Consider the following 13,820-nt stretch of genomic DNA (forward strand, 5'->3'; position numbering starts at 1 on the left):
AGAGGGGAGGAGGAGAGGGGAGAGGAGGGGATAATAGAGGAGAACATAGGGAACAGATGAAAGGAGAGGAGGGGAGAAGGGAAAACAGGAAAGCAGAGCAGAGGACATGTCTGGACTTGTGGGTGATGACTAAGGCCAGACGGAATCTGCTGAGAATGTTTGTATCAGTTATTCTACAGATGTTGTCTGTTTGTAGACAGGGTGTGGCTGGATCTCTGTGTAGCAGACAGGGTGTGGCTGGATCTCTGTGGTGCAAACAGGGTGTGGCTGGATCTCTGTGGAGCAGACAGGGTGTGGCTGGATCTCTGTGGAGCAGACAGGGTGTGGCTGGATCTCTGTGGAGCAGACAGGGTGTGGCTGGATCTCTGTGGAGCAGACAGGGTGTGCGTCCCAAATAGCTCCCTATTACCTATTTAGTGAACTGCTTTTGACCAGGACCCGTAACATGGATGATTCAACATGCCAAAGTAGTACTAATTCTATAATACTCTCCTCCCGTCATGTAGCAAATAGTCATAATTATACAATGAACAAAAATAGAAAAGCATTGGTCCCATGTTTCATGAGCTGAAATAATATGCACAAAAAGCTAATTTCTCTCAAATGTTGTGCACAAATTTGTTTACATATCTGTTAGTGAGAATTTCTCCTTTGCCAAGATAATCCATCCACTTGACTGGTGTGGCATATCAAGAAGCTGATTAAACAGCATGATCATTACACAGGTGTATCTTGTAATGATGTGCAGTTTTGTCATCCAACACAATGCCACAGATGCATCACATTGAGGGAGCATGCAATTGACATGCTGACAGCAGGAATGTCCAACAGAGCTGTTGCCAGAAAATTGAATGTCAATTTCTCTACCATTAGCCACCTCCAATGTCGTTTAAGAGAATTTGGCAGTACATCCAACCGGCCTCACTCCTGATAGTGGACTACTGATATCTCCAGGAGTGATAAGTATAATTTGTTTGTCTTTATCTGTCTTTAAGGTCTCTGGAGACCTTCCTCCATTCCTCCTTTCCCTCATCCCTATCCACTGGCTGACTCCTACTCCTACTTGAGCGTACTGTCTCTGATCAACTTTCTCGTTATCTCTCTCAGAACGATCTTCTTGACCCTAACCAGTCAAGACGGGTCACTCAACCGGGACTGCTCTCCTCTGTGTTACAGATGCTCTCCATACTGCCGAAGCTCACTCTCTCTCCTCTGTTCTCATCCTAGATCTGCCTTCGACACCGTGAACCATCAGATCCTCGTCTCCACCCTCTCAGGGCGTCTCAGGTGCTGCACACTCTTGGATTGCATACTACCTGGCAGGCCACTCCTATAAGGTAACGTGGAGAGGATCTGTGTTTGCACCACGTACTCTTACTACTGGTGTCCCCCAGGGCTTGGTTCTAGGCCCTCTCCTCTTCTCTATACACCAAGTCACTCTGTCATATCTTCAGATGGTCTCTCCTATCATTGCTATGCGGATGCCACTCAACTCCTTCCCCCCTTCTGACACCCAGGTGACGATACGCATCTCTGCATGCCTGGCAGATATCTCAACTTGGATGTCGACCCACCACCTCAAGCTCAACAAGACAGAGCTGCTCTTCCTCCCGGGGAAGGCCTGCCTGCTCAAAGAGCTTTCCATCACAGTTGACAACTCAACAGTGTCGCCCTCCCAGAGTGGAAAGAACCTTGGTGTGACCCTGGACAACATCTGTAGAGTACGACCCTACCTCACACAGGAAGCGGTGCAGGTCCTAATCCAGGCACTTGTCACCTCCCGTCTGGACGACTGCAACTCTCTGTTGGCGGTGCTCCTCGCTTGTGCCATCAAACCCCTGCAACTTATCCAGAACGCTGCAGCCCACCTGGTTTTCAACCTTCCAAAGTTCTCTCATGTCACCCTGCTCCTCCACTCACTCCACTGGCTTCCAGTCGAAGCTCACATCCACTCCCAACACCATGGTGCTTACCTAAGGAACAGCAAGAGGAACTGCCCCTCCCTACCTTCAGGCTATGCTCAAACCCTACACCCACCTCAAGTCTCTTGGCCCTCCCACCCCTACTGGAGAGCAGCTCCCACTCAGCCGAGTCCAAGCTCTTCTCTATCCCAGCACCCCAATGGTGGAACCAGCTTCCTCCTGAAGCTAGAACAGTAGTGTCCCTGCCCATCTTCTGAAAATATCTGAAACCCTACGGCTTCAAACAGTATCTTAAATAATCCTTCTCCTCACCTCGACCCCCCTACTCTACTGATAGCTATGTTATTGATGAAAAGTGTACTTTCTATGCCAGTGAAGTGGTTGTCCCACCTAGTTATCTGGAGATGAATGATGTGGTTGTCCCACCTAGTTATCTGGAGATATCTGATCTGGTTGTCCCACCTAGTTATCTGGAGATATATGATGTGGTTGTCCCACCTAGCTATCTGGAAATGAATGATGTGGTTGTCCCACCTAGTTATCTGGAGATGAATGATGTGGTTGTCCCACCTAGTTATCTGGAGATGAATGATGTGGTTGTCCCACCTAGTTATCTGGAGATAAATGATGTGGTTGTCCCACCTAGCTATCTGGAGATGAATGATGTGGTTGTCCCACCTAGTTATCTGGAGATGAATGATGTGGTTGTCCCACCTAGCTATCTGGAGATGAATGATGTGGTTGTCCCACCTAGTTATCTGGAGATGAATGATGTGGTTGTCCCACCTAGCTATCTGTAGATGAATTATGTGGTTGTCCCACCTAGTTATCTGGAGATGAATGATGTGGTTGTCCCACCTAGTTATCTGAAGATGAATGATGTGGTTGTCCCACCTAGTTATCTGGAGATATATGATGTGGTTGTCCCACCTAGCTATCTGGAGATAAATTATGTGGCTGTCCCACCTAGCTATCTGGAGATAAATGATGTGGTTGTCCCACCTAGCTATCTGGAGATAAATGATGTGGTTGTCCCACCTAGTTATCTGGAGATAAATGATGTGGTTGTCCCACCTAGTTATCTGGAGATAAATGATGTGGTTGTTCCACCTAGTTATCTGGAGATAAATGATGTGGTTGTCCCACCTAGTTATCTGGAGATAAATGATGTGGTTGTCCCACCTAGTTATCTGGAGATAAATGATGTGGTTGTCCCACCTAGTTATCTGGAGATAAATGATGTGGTTGTCCCACCTAGTTATCTGGAGATAAATGATGTGGTTGTCCCACCTAGTTATCTGGAGATAAATTATGTGGTTGTCCCACCTAGTTATCTGGAGATAAATTATGTGGTTGTCCCACCTAGTTATCTGGAGATGAATGATGTGGTTGTCCCACCTAGTTATCTGGAGATAAATGATGTGGTTGTCCCACCTAGTTATCTGGAGATAAATGATGTGGTTGTCCCACCTAGTTATCTGGAGATAAATGATGTGGTTGTCCCACCTAGTTATCTGGAGATAAATGATGTGGTTGTCCCACCTAGTTATCTGGAGATAAATGCACTAACTGTAAATTGTAAATGACTAAAATGTAAATGTAAAAAAAAAGTTATGTCTATAATAAAGCCCCTTTGTGGGAAAAACTCATTCTGATTGGCTGGGCCTGGCTCCCCAATGGGTGGGCCTCCATCCCAAGTGGGTGGGCCTATGCCCTCCCAGACCCAACCATGGCTGCGCCCCTGCCCAGGCATGTGAAATCCATAGATTAGGGACCAATGAATTTATTTAAATTGACTGAAGAACTGTAATTCAGTAAAATCATTGAAATTGTTGCAAGTTGTGTTCATATTTTATATCGATTGGCTAGTTAGAAGCAGTGAGGTGTGTGCAGTGAATAGTGCAATAGTGCAAAATGAAGGATAAAAAGAGTGAATGAGAGAGAGATAGAGAGAATGATGACAGGAGACACATTTCCACAGGGTGAGTCATCTCCTCAGCAGGCAGAGACGCAGGGAGACAGAAAGGCAGAGAGACAGTGAGACATAAAGGCAAGGAGACAAAGAGACAGAAAGGCAAAGAGAAAGGGAGGCAGAGAAACAGGGAGAAAGGGAGACAGAAAGGCAGAGACAGAGCGAGACAGAGAGACAGAGGGAGACAGAGAGACAGAGAGAGAAAGGCAGAGAGACTGGGAGACAGAGAAACAGAAACGCAGAAAGGCAGAGAGACAGAGAGACAGAGACAGAGAGACAGAAAGGCAAAGAGAAAGAGAGGCAGAGACAGAGGGAGACAGAGAGACAGAGGGAGACAGAGAGACAGAGAAACAGAGAGACAGAAAGGCAGAGACAGAGGGAGACAGAGAGACAGAGAGAGACAGAGAGACAGAGGGAGACAGAGAGACAGAAAGGCAAAGAGAAAGGGAGGCAGAGAAACAGGGAGAAAGGGAGACAGAAAGGCAGAGACAGAGGGAGACATAGAGACAGAGAGAGAAAGGCAGAGAGACTGGGAGACAGAGAAACAGACACGCAGAAAGGTAGAGAGACTGAGAGAGGGAGTCAGTGTGACAGAGAGAAAAGGAGACAGAAAGGCAGAGAGACAGGGAGACCGAGAGACAGAAAGGCAGAGCAATAGGGAGACAAAGAAACAGAAAGGCAGAAATGCAGAAAGTCAAAAAGGCAGAGACTGAGAGACAGAAAGGCAGGGAGACAAGGCGACAGAGAGCCACAGAGAGAAAGGGAGACAGAAAGGCAGAGAGACAGGGAGACAGAGCGAAAGGGAGACAGAAAGGCAGAGAGACAGGGAGACAGAGCGACAGAGAGAAAAGGAGACAGAAAGGCAGAGAGACAGGGAGACAGAGCGACAGAGAGAAAGGGAGACAGAAAGGCAGGGAGACAGAGAGACAGAAAGGCAGGGAGACAGAGCCAGGGAGACAGGGAGACCGGGAGACCGAGAGACAGAGAGAAAGGGAGACAGAAAGGCAGGGAGACAGAGAGACAGAAAGGCAGAGAAACAGGGAGACAGAAAGGCAGGGAGACAGAGAGACAGAAAGGCAGAGACAGGGCGACAGAGAGAAAGGGAGACAGAAAGGCAGGGAGACAGAGAGACAGAAAGGCAGGGAGACAGAGCCACAGAGAGAAAGGGAGACAGAAAGGCAGAGAAACAGGGAGACAAAGCCACAGAGAGAAAGGGAGACAGAAAGGCAGAGAGACAGGGAGACAGAGCGACAGAGAGAAAGGGAGACAGAAAGGCAGGGAGACAGAAAGGCAGGGAGGCGTCTGGACGACAGTCTGCTTGCATGTCTGCCCAGCAGTGAGTCCCACCCGCTCATCTCTCCTTTCCCCAACGCATTACTCAACTTTTATTGAATTTGAAGCATGAGAGGGGAGGGGAGCCTGTGCTCATTCATTCTTCTTTTTCTACCTCCCTCTGTCTCCCGTCTCCCTCTATCTGTCTGCGGCAGTGTCTGTCACGCAAGGCCAGTCGGGTCCCAGACACTGGATTCAGACAAGATTCATTTCCTACCTTTAATTCCAGCTGGTACAGAACTCCAAGGAGAGGAGAGGAGCTGTAGCTCAGCTCTCAAGTTCTGTGTTAAACTGGGTGTGTGCCCGCCCCACATTTCGGACAATGTTCACAAGTATTTCCAGATTTTTCCAGTTAGGATTGAAATTTGAACGGACTTTCAGATTTTCTCTGGATCCCTTTTTCTGTCCCATCGAATAATGACTTTAGTCAGAAAAACAACAAATGACGTCAACAACCTGTAGGGCGATTCCATGCCAGCGTGGCTCCAAAACACTGTGGTATCTCAGATTGTTCAGATAATTCTCACATAGAAACCTCATTGGGAGGAAGGATGTTTGAAATGCTTTTAAAATGAGTTTATCACATTTATTTAACATAAAAAATATGAATATCTCAAAAGTACCCTTTTTGATTTGGAAGTTACTATGTGAGAATTGCCAGAACAATCTAAGATATCAAACATGTTTTTGAGCTATGATGGTGTGGAATGGTCCTGTATTAAAACTGTAGAAAAACACTGGTATTGATGTTCTAGCAAAAAGTATCTGAGGGGAAAAGTGCATTATGAATATCTCTTTTGGTGAGTGATTTCATATGTTATTCCCAATGTTTTTTTTCCTAACCAAATGAAACATGTTTCTGTGAATGTGTCCGATTGTGTCCATGGCGTCTAATGGTTAAAATAGTCCCCTTCCTGCCAAGTCTGCTGGCTGCTAAATCAGATTAGTGCTCTCAGACAAGCCCTTCTTCTCTGGTGCTCCTCTTCTTAACACGTTATCGCTGTGATTCCCAGAGTCATGTGGTTGCCGGGAGACCCTCCTGCCTTGCATCAGCAGATCGTCACCACAGGTCCCATGATCCTCCACACCTACTGGGAGCCAGGCCGGGCACGAGAGGGAGAGGAAATGGAGAACGAGAGCGTGAGGGAGGACAAGAGGGTGAGAGAGGGAGGACAGGCCCTGTGTTAACTCAAGCCTCCCATGGAACTGGGGCTATTACATTGCCACTGAAGCAGCAGCAAGGGAGGGGGGTGGGGGATGAGGAGGGGGGTCGGGGCGTAGAGACAGAGATGAGAGGCAGACAGTATTCTAACACTGACAAGTCTAGAGGGTAGAGAGAGAGAGGAAGAGAGAAAGAGAGAAAGCAAGACAGACGGAGAAAGAGAGAGAGCGAGAGAAAGAGAGAGAGAGAAACAGATAGAGGTAATACTAACAGGTTCAGACGGGATGACCCCCACCCCCCCAAACAAAAGGCAGAAGAGAAACTGAGAAGGTCTATGACCCTCTGATGACCTAGCATAAACAGGAAACAGGAAATGTGACCTCTGACCTCTTGCGGGGGCTCCTGTTACACTCCTGTCCTGCGTGACTCTCCAGTGACGACAGGACAGCCCAGCCCGGCATACATACATCCATAAACTCAGCAGTAGCAGTGGTCCCCTACAGCTCACACTGGAAGAGACAGGCCAGGGTTGAATTCATTAGTGTATCCCCATACAAGGGTTTAGTTATTGGGCAAATTCAGGTTGGTCACTCCCTGTCTCAGCCCGTTTGCTCCCATTTGGTTCCTAGTGAAAATGACCCAGGATGGGAACAACACTGGTGGAGGCTAAGGGCTGTGCTATAGTTGATGCTATTACAGTGCAATGCTGCTGGAGGGCTTTCCAGAGCAAGATAAGGACTGTGCTCTAGGTATGAACAGAGCTAGATAATGGCTGTGCTCTAGGTATTTCCAGAGCAAGATAAGGACTGTACTCTAGGTATTTCCAGAGCAAGATAAGGACTGTGCTCTAGGTATGAACAGAGCTAGATAATGGCTGTGCTCTAGGTATTTCCAGAGCAAGATAAGGACTGTGCTCTAGGTATGAACAGAGCTAGATAATGGCTGTGCTCTAGGTATTTCCAGAGCAAGATAAGGACTGTGCTCTAGGTATGAACAGAGCTAGATAATGGCTGTGCTCTAGGTATTTCCAGAGCAAGATAAGGACTGTGCTCTAGGTATGAACAGAGCTAGATAATGGCTGTGCTCTAGGTATTTCCAGAGCAAGATAAGGACTGTACTCTAGGTATTTCCAGAGCAAGATAAGGACTGTGCTCTAGGTATGAACAGAGCTAGATAATGGCTGTGCTCTAGGTATTTCCAGAGCAAGATAAGGACTGTGCTCTAGGTATGAACAGAGCTAGATAATGGCTGTGCTCTAGGTATTTCCAGAGCAAGATAAGGGCTGTGCTCTAGGTATGAACAGAGCTAGATAATGGCTGTGCTCTATGTATATCCAGAGCAAGATAAGGTCTGTGCTCTAGGTATGAACAGAGCTAGATAAGGGCTGTGCTCTATGTATATCCATAGCTAGATAAGAGCTGTGCTCTATGTATATCCAAAGCTAGATAAGGGCTGTGCTTTAGGTATGAACAGAGCTAGATAAGGGCTGTGCTTTAGGTATGAACAGAGCTAGATAAGGGCTGTGCTATAGGTATGTACAGAGCTAGATAAGGGCTGTGCTATAGGTATGTACAGAGCTAGGTAAATGCTGTGTTAGAGGTATGTACAGAGCTAGGTAAGCACTGTGTTAGAGATATGTACAGAGCTAGGTAAGGACTGTGTTTCAGGTATGTACAGAGCTCAGTAAGGGCTGTGCTATAGGTATGTAAAGAGTTAGGTAAGGACTGTGTTAGAAGTATGTACAGAGCTAGTTAAGCACTGTGTTAGAGGTATGTACAGAGCTAGGTAAGGACTGTGTTAGAAGTATGTACAGAGCTAGTTAAGCACTGTGCTATAGGTATGTACAGAGCTAGATAAGGACTGTGCTCTAGGTATTTCCAGAGCTAGATAAGGGCTGTGCTTTAGGTATGAACAGAGCTAGATAAGGGCTGTGCTTTAGGTATGAACAGGGCTAGATAAGAACTGTGCTTTAGGAATTTCCAGAGCTAGAAAGGGCTGTGCTGCAGGTATATACAGAGCTAGCTAAGGGTGTGTTAGATGTATGTACAGAGCTAGTTCAGGACTGTGTAAGAGATATGTACAGAGCTAGGTAAGGACTGTGTTAGCTGTATGTACAGAGCTAGGTAAGGACTGTGTTAGCTGTATGTACAGAGCTAGTTCAGGACTGTGTAAGAGATATGTACAGAGCTAGCTAAGGGTGTGTTAGATGTATGTACAGAGCTAGTTCAGGACTGTGTAAGAGATATGTACAGAGCTAGGTAAGGACTGTGTTAGAAGTATGTACAGAGCTAGAAAAGGGCTGTGCTATAGGTATGTACAGAGCTAGGTAAAGGCTGTGTTAGAGGTATGTACAGAGCTAGGTAAGCACTGTGTTAGAGATATGTACAGAGCTAGGTAAGGACTGTGTTTCAGGTATGTACAGAGCTCAGTAAGGGCTGTGCTATAGGTATGTACAGAGCTAGGTAAGGACTGTGTTAGAAGTATGTACAGAGCTAGTTAAGCACTGTGCTATAGGTATGTACAGAGCTAGATAAGGACTGTGCTCTAGGTATTTCCAGAGCTAGATAAGGGCTGGGCTTTAGGTATGAACAGAGCTAGATAAGGGCTGTGCTTTAGGTATGAACAGAGCTAGATAAGGGCTGTGCTTTAGGTATGAACAGAGCTAGATAAGGACTGTGCTCTAGGTATTTCCAGAGCTAGATAAGGGCTGTGCTTTAGGTATGAACAGAGCTAGATAAGGGCTGTGCTGCAGGTATGAACAGAGCTAGATAAGGGCTGCGCTTTAGGTATGAACAGAGCTAGATAAGAACTGTGCTCTAGGTATTTCCAGAGCTAAATAAGGACTGTGCTTTAGGTATGAACAGAGCTAGAAAGGGCTGTGCTGCAGGTATATACAGAGCTAGCTAAGGGTGTGTTAGATGTATGTACAGAGCTAGTTCAGGACTGTGTAAGAGATATGTACAGAGCTAGGTAAGGACTGTGTTAGCTGTATGTACAGAGCTAGTTCAGGACTGTGTTATAGGTATGTACAGAGCTAGGTAAGGACTATGTTTCAGGTATGTACAGAGCTCAGTAAGGGCTGTGCTATAGGTTTGTACAGAGTTAGGTAAGGACTGTGTTAGAAGTATGTACAGAGCTAGATAAGGACTATGTTTCAGGTATGTACAGAGCTCAGTAAGGGCTGTGCTATAGGTTTGTACAGAGTTAGGTAAGGACTGTGTTAGAAGTATGTACAGAGCTAGATAAGGGTTGTGCTATAGGTATTTCCAGAGCTAGGTAAGGGCTGTGCTATATGTACAGTGCCTTGCGAAAGTATTCGGCCCCCTTGAACTTTGCGACCTTTTGCCACATTTCAGCCTTCAAACATAAAGATATAAAACTGTATTTTTTTGTGAAGAATCAACAACAAGTGGGACACAATCATGAAGTGGAACAACATTTATTGGATATTTCAAACTTTTTTAACAAATCAAAAACTGAAAAATTGGGCGTGCAAAATTATTCAGCCCCCTTAAGTTAATACTTTGTAGCGCCACCTTTTGCTGCGATTACAGCTGTAAGTCGCTTGGGGTATGTCTCTATCAGTTTTGCACATCGAGAGACTGAAATTTTTTCCCATTGCTCCTTGCAAAACAGCTCGAGCTCAGTGAGGTTGGATGGAGAGCATTTGTGAACAGCAGTTTTCAGTTCATTCCACAGATTCTCGATTGGATTCAGGTCTGGACTTTGACTTGGCCATTCTAACACCTGGATATGTTTATTTTTGAACCATTCCATTGTAGATTTTGCTTTATGTTTTGGATCATTGTGTTGTTGGAAGACAAATCTCCATCCCAGTCTCAGATCTTTTGCAGACTCCATCAGGTTTTCTTCCAGAATGGTCCTGTATTTGGCTCCATCCATCTTCCCATCAATTTTAACCATCTTCCCTGTCCCTGCTGAAGAAAAGCAGGCCCAAACCATGATGCTGCCACCACCATGTTTGACAGTGGGGATGGTGTGTTCAGCTGTGTTGCTTTTACGCCAAACATAACATTTTGCATTGTTGCCAAAAAGTTCAATTTTGGTTTCATCTGACCAGAGCACCTTCTTCCACATGTTTGGTGTGTCTCCCAGGTGGCTTGTGGCAAACTTTAAATGACACTTTTTATGGATATCTTTAAGAAATGGCTTTCTTCTTGCCACTCTTCCAGAAAGGCCAGATTTGTGCAATATACGACTGATTGTTGTCCTATGGACAGAGTCTCCCACCTCAGCTGTAGATCTCTGCAGTTCATCCAGAATGATCATGGGCCTCTTGGCTGCATCTCTGATCAGTCTTCTCCTTGTATGAGCTGAAAGTTTAGAGGGACGGCCAGGTCTTGGTAGATTTGCAGTGGTCTGATACTCCTTCCATTTCAATATTATCGCTTGCACAGTGCTCCTTGGGATGTTTAAAGCTTGGGAAATCTTTTTGTATCCAAATCCGGCTTTAAACTTCTTCACAACAGTATCTCGGACCTGCCTGGTGTGTTCCTTGTTCTTCATGATGCTCTCTGCGCTTTTAACGGACCTCTGAGACTATCACAGTGCAGGTGCATTTATACGGAGAATTGATTACACACAGGTGGATTGTATTTATCATCATTAGTCATTTAGGTCAACATTGGATCATTCAGAGATCCTCACTGAACTTCTGGAGAGAGTTTGCTGCACTGAAAGTAAAGGGGCTGAATAATTTTGCACGCCCAATTTTTCAGTTTTTGGTTTGTTAAAAAAGTTTGAAATATCCAATAAATGTTGTTGTGTTGTTGATTCTTCACAAAAAAATACAGTTTTATATCTTTATGTTTGAAGCCTGAAATGTGGCAAAAGGTCGCAAAGTTCAAGGGGGCCGAATACTTTCGCAAGGCACTGTATATACAGAGCTAGCTAAGGGTTGTGTTAGACGTATGTACAGAGCTAGTTCAGGACTGTGTTAGAGGTATGTACAGAGCTAGGTAAGGACTGTGTTAGCTGTATGTACAGAGCTAGGTAACGACTGTGTTAGCTGTATGTACAGAGCTAGGTAAGGACTGTGTTTCAGGTATGTACAGAGCTCAGTAAGGGCTGTGCTATAGGTATGTACAGAGTTAGGTAAGGACTGTGTTAGAAGTATGTACAGAGCTAGTTAAGGACTGTGTTAGAAGTATGTACAGAGCTAGATAAGGGCTGTGCTTTAGGTATGTAAAGAGCTAGGTAAAGGCTGTGTTAGAGGTATGTACAGAGCTAGGTAAGGACTGTGTTAGAAGTATGTACAGAGCTAGATAAGGGCTGTGCTATAGGTATGTAAAGAGCTAGGTAAAGGCTGTGTTAGAGGTATGTACAGCGCTAGGTAAGCACTGTGTTAGAGATATGTACAGAGCTAGGTAAGGACTGTGTTTCAGGTATGTACAGAGCTAGGTAAGGGCTGTGCTATAGGTATGTACAGAGTTAGGTAAGGACTGTGTTAGAAGTATGTACAAAGCTAGTTAAGCACTGTGTTAGAGGTATGTACAGAGCTAGGTAAGCACTGTGTTAGAGATATGTACAGAGCTTGATAAGTGCTGTGCTATAGGTATGTACAGAGCTTGATTAGGGCTGCGCTATAGGTATGTACAGAGATAGGTAAGGACTGTGCTATAGGTATGTACAGAGCCAGGAAAGGACTGTGTTAGAGTATGTACAGGGCAAGGAAAGGACTGTGCTCAAGGTATGAACAGAGCAAGGTAAGGACTGTGTTAGAAGTATGAACAGAGCTAGGTAAGCACTGTGTTAGAGGTATGTACAGAGCTAGGTAAGTACTGTGTTAGAGGTATGAACAGAGCTAGGTAAGGACTGTGTTAGAAGTATGAACAGAGCTAGGTAAGCACTGTGTTAGAGGTATGTACAGAGTCAGGTAAGGACTGTGTTAGAAGTATGTACAGAGCTAGGTAAGTACTGTGTTAGAGGTATGTATAGAGCTAGGTAAGAACTGTGTTAGAGGTATGAATAGAGCTAGGTAAGCACTGTGTTAGAGGTATGTACAGAGCTAGGTAAGGACTGTGTTAGAAGTAGAGACAGAGATAGGTAAGGACAGAGCTAGACAAGGACTTTGTTAGAGGTATGTAGAGAGCTAGGTAAGGACTGTGTTAGAGGTATGTACAGAGCTAGGTAAGGACTGTGTTAGAAGTAGAGACAGAGATAGGTAAGGACAGAGCTAGACAAGGACTTTGTTAGAGGTATGTAGAGTGCTAGGTAAGGACTGTGCTATAGGTATGTACAGAGCTAGGTAAGGACTGTGTTAGAAGTAGAGACAGAAATAGGTAAGGACAGAGCTAGACAAGGACTTTGTTAGAGGTATGTAGAGTGCTAGGTAAGGACTGTGCTATAGGTATGTACAGAGCAAGATAAGGGCCTTGCTCTAGGTATGTACAGAGCTTGGTAATGACTGTGTTAGAGGTATGTGCAGAGCTAGGTAAGGACTGTGCTATAGGTGTGTTCAGAGCTAGGTAAGGACTGTGCTATAGGTATGTACAGAGCTAGGTAAGGACTGTGCTTTAGGTATGTACAGAGCTAGGTAAGGACTGTGCTATAGGTGTGTTCAGAGCTAGGTAAGGACTGTGCTATAGGTATGTACAGAGCTAGGTAAGGACTGTGCTTTAGGTATGTACAGAGCTAGGTAAGGACTGTGCTATAGGTATGTACAGAGCTAGGTAAGGACTGTGCTATAGGTGTGTTCAGCGCTAGGTGTGGGCTGTGCTTTAGGTGTGTACAGAGCTAGGTAAGGGCTGTGCTCGAGGTATGTACAGAGCCAGGAAAGGACTGTGTTAGAGTATGTACAGGGCAAGGAAAGGACTGTGCTCGAGGTATGAACAGAGCTAGGTAAGCACTGTGTTAGAGGTATGTACAGAGTCAGGTAAGGACTGTGTTAGAGGTATGTACAGAACTTGATAAGTGCTGTGCTATAGGTATGTACAGAGCTTGATTAGGGCTGTGCTATAGGTATGTACAGAGATAGGTAAGGACTGTGTTAGTGTATGTACAGAGCTTGATTAGGGCTGTGCTATAGGTATGTACAGAGCCGGATAAGGGCCTTGCTCTAGGTATGTACAGAGCTTGGTAATGACTGTGTTAGAGGTATGTACAGAGCTAGGTAAGGGTTGTGCTATAGGTATTTCCAGAGCTAGGTAAGCGCTGTGCTATAGGTATGTACAGAGCTTGGTAAGGACTGTGTTAGTGTATGTACAGAGCTAGGTATGGGCTGTGCTATAGGTATGTACAGAGCTAGGTAAGTGCTGTGCTATAGGTATGTACAGAGCTTGGTACGGACTCTGTTAGAGGTATGTACAGAGCTAGGTGAGGGCTGTGCTATAGGTATGTACAGAGCTAGATAAGGGCTGTGCTATAGGTATGTACAGAGCTAGTTTAGGGCTGTGCTATAGGTATGTACAGA

General features: G+C 45.4%; 1 protein-coding gene across 1 annotated transcript in view; it reads right to left on the reverse strand.

Annotated features, from left to right (window-relative positions):
• gpc3 (glypican 3) overlaps positions 1–13,820 on the reverse strand; it is a 376,009-nt gene that overhangs the window by 103,495 nt on the left and 258,694 nt on the right. The window lies entirely within an intron of this gene.

Source organism: Oncorhynchus mykiss, chromosome 25 (genome assembly GCF_057628025.1).
Source record: "Oncorhynchus mykiss isolate SJ-2025 chromosome 25, ASM5762802v1, whole genome shotgun sequence".
NCBI classification, from domain to species: Eukaryota; Metazoa; Chordata; class Actinopteri; order Salmoniformes; family Salmonidae; genus Oncorhynchus; species Oncorhynchus mykiss.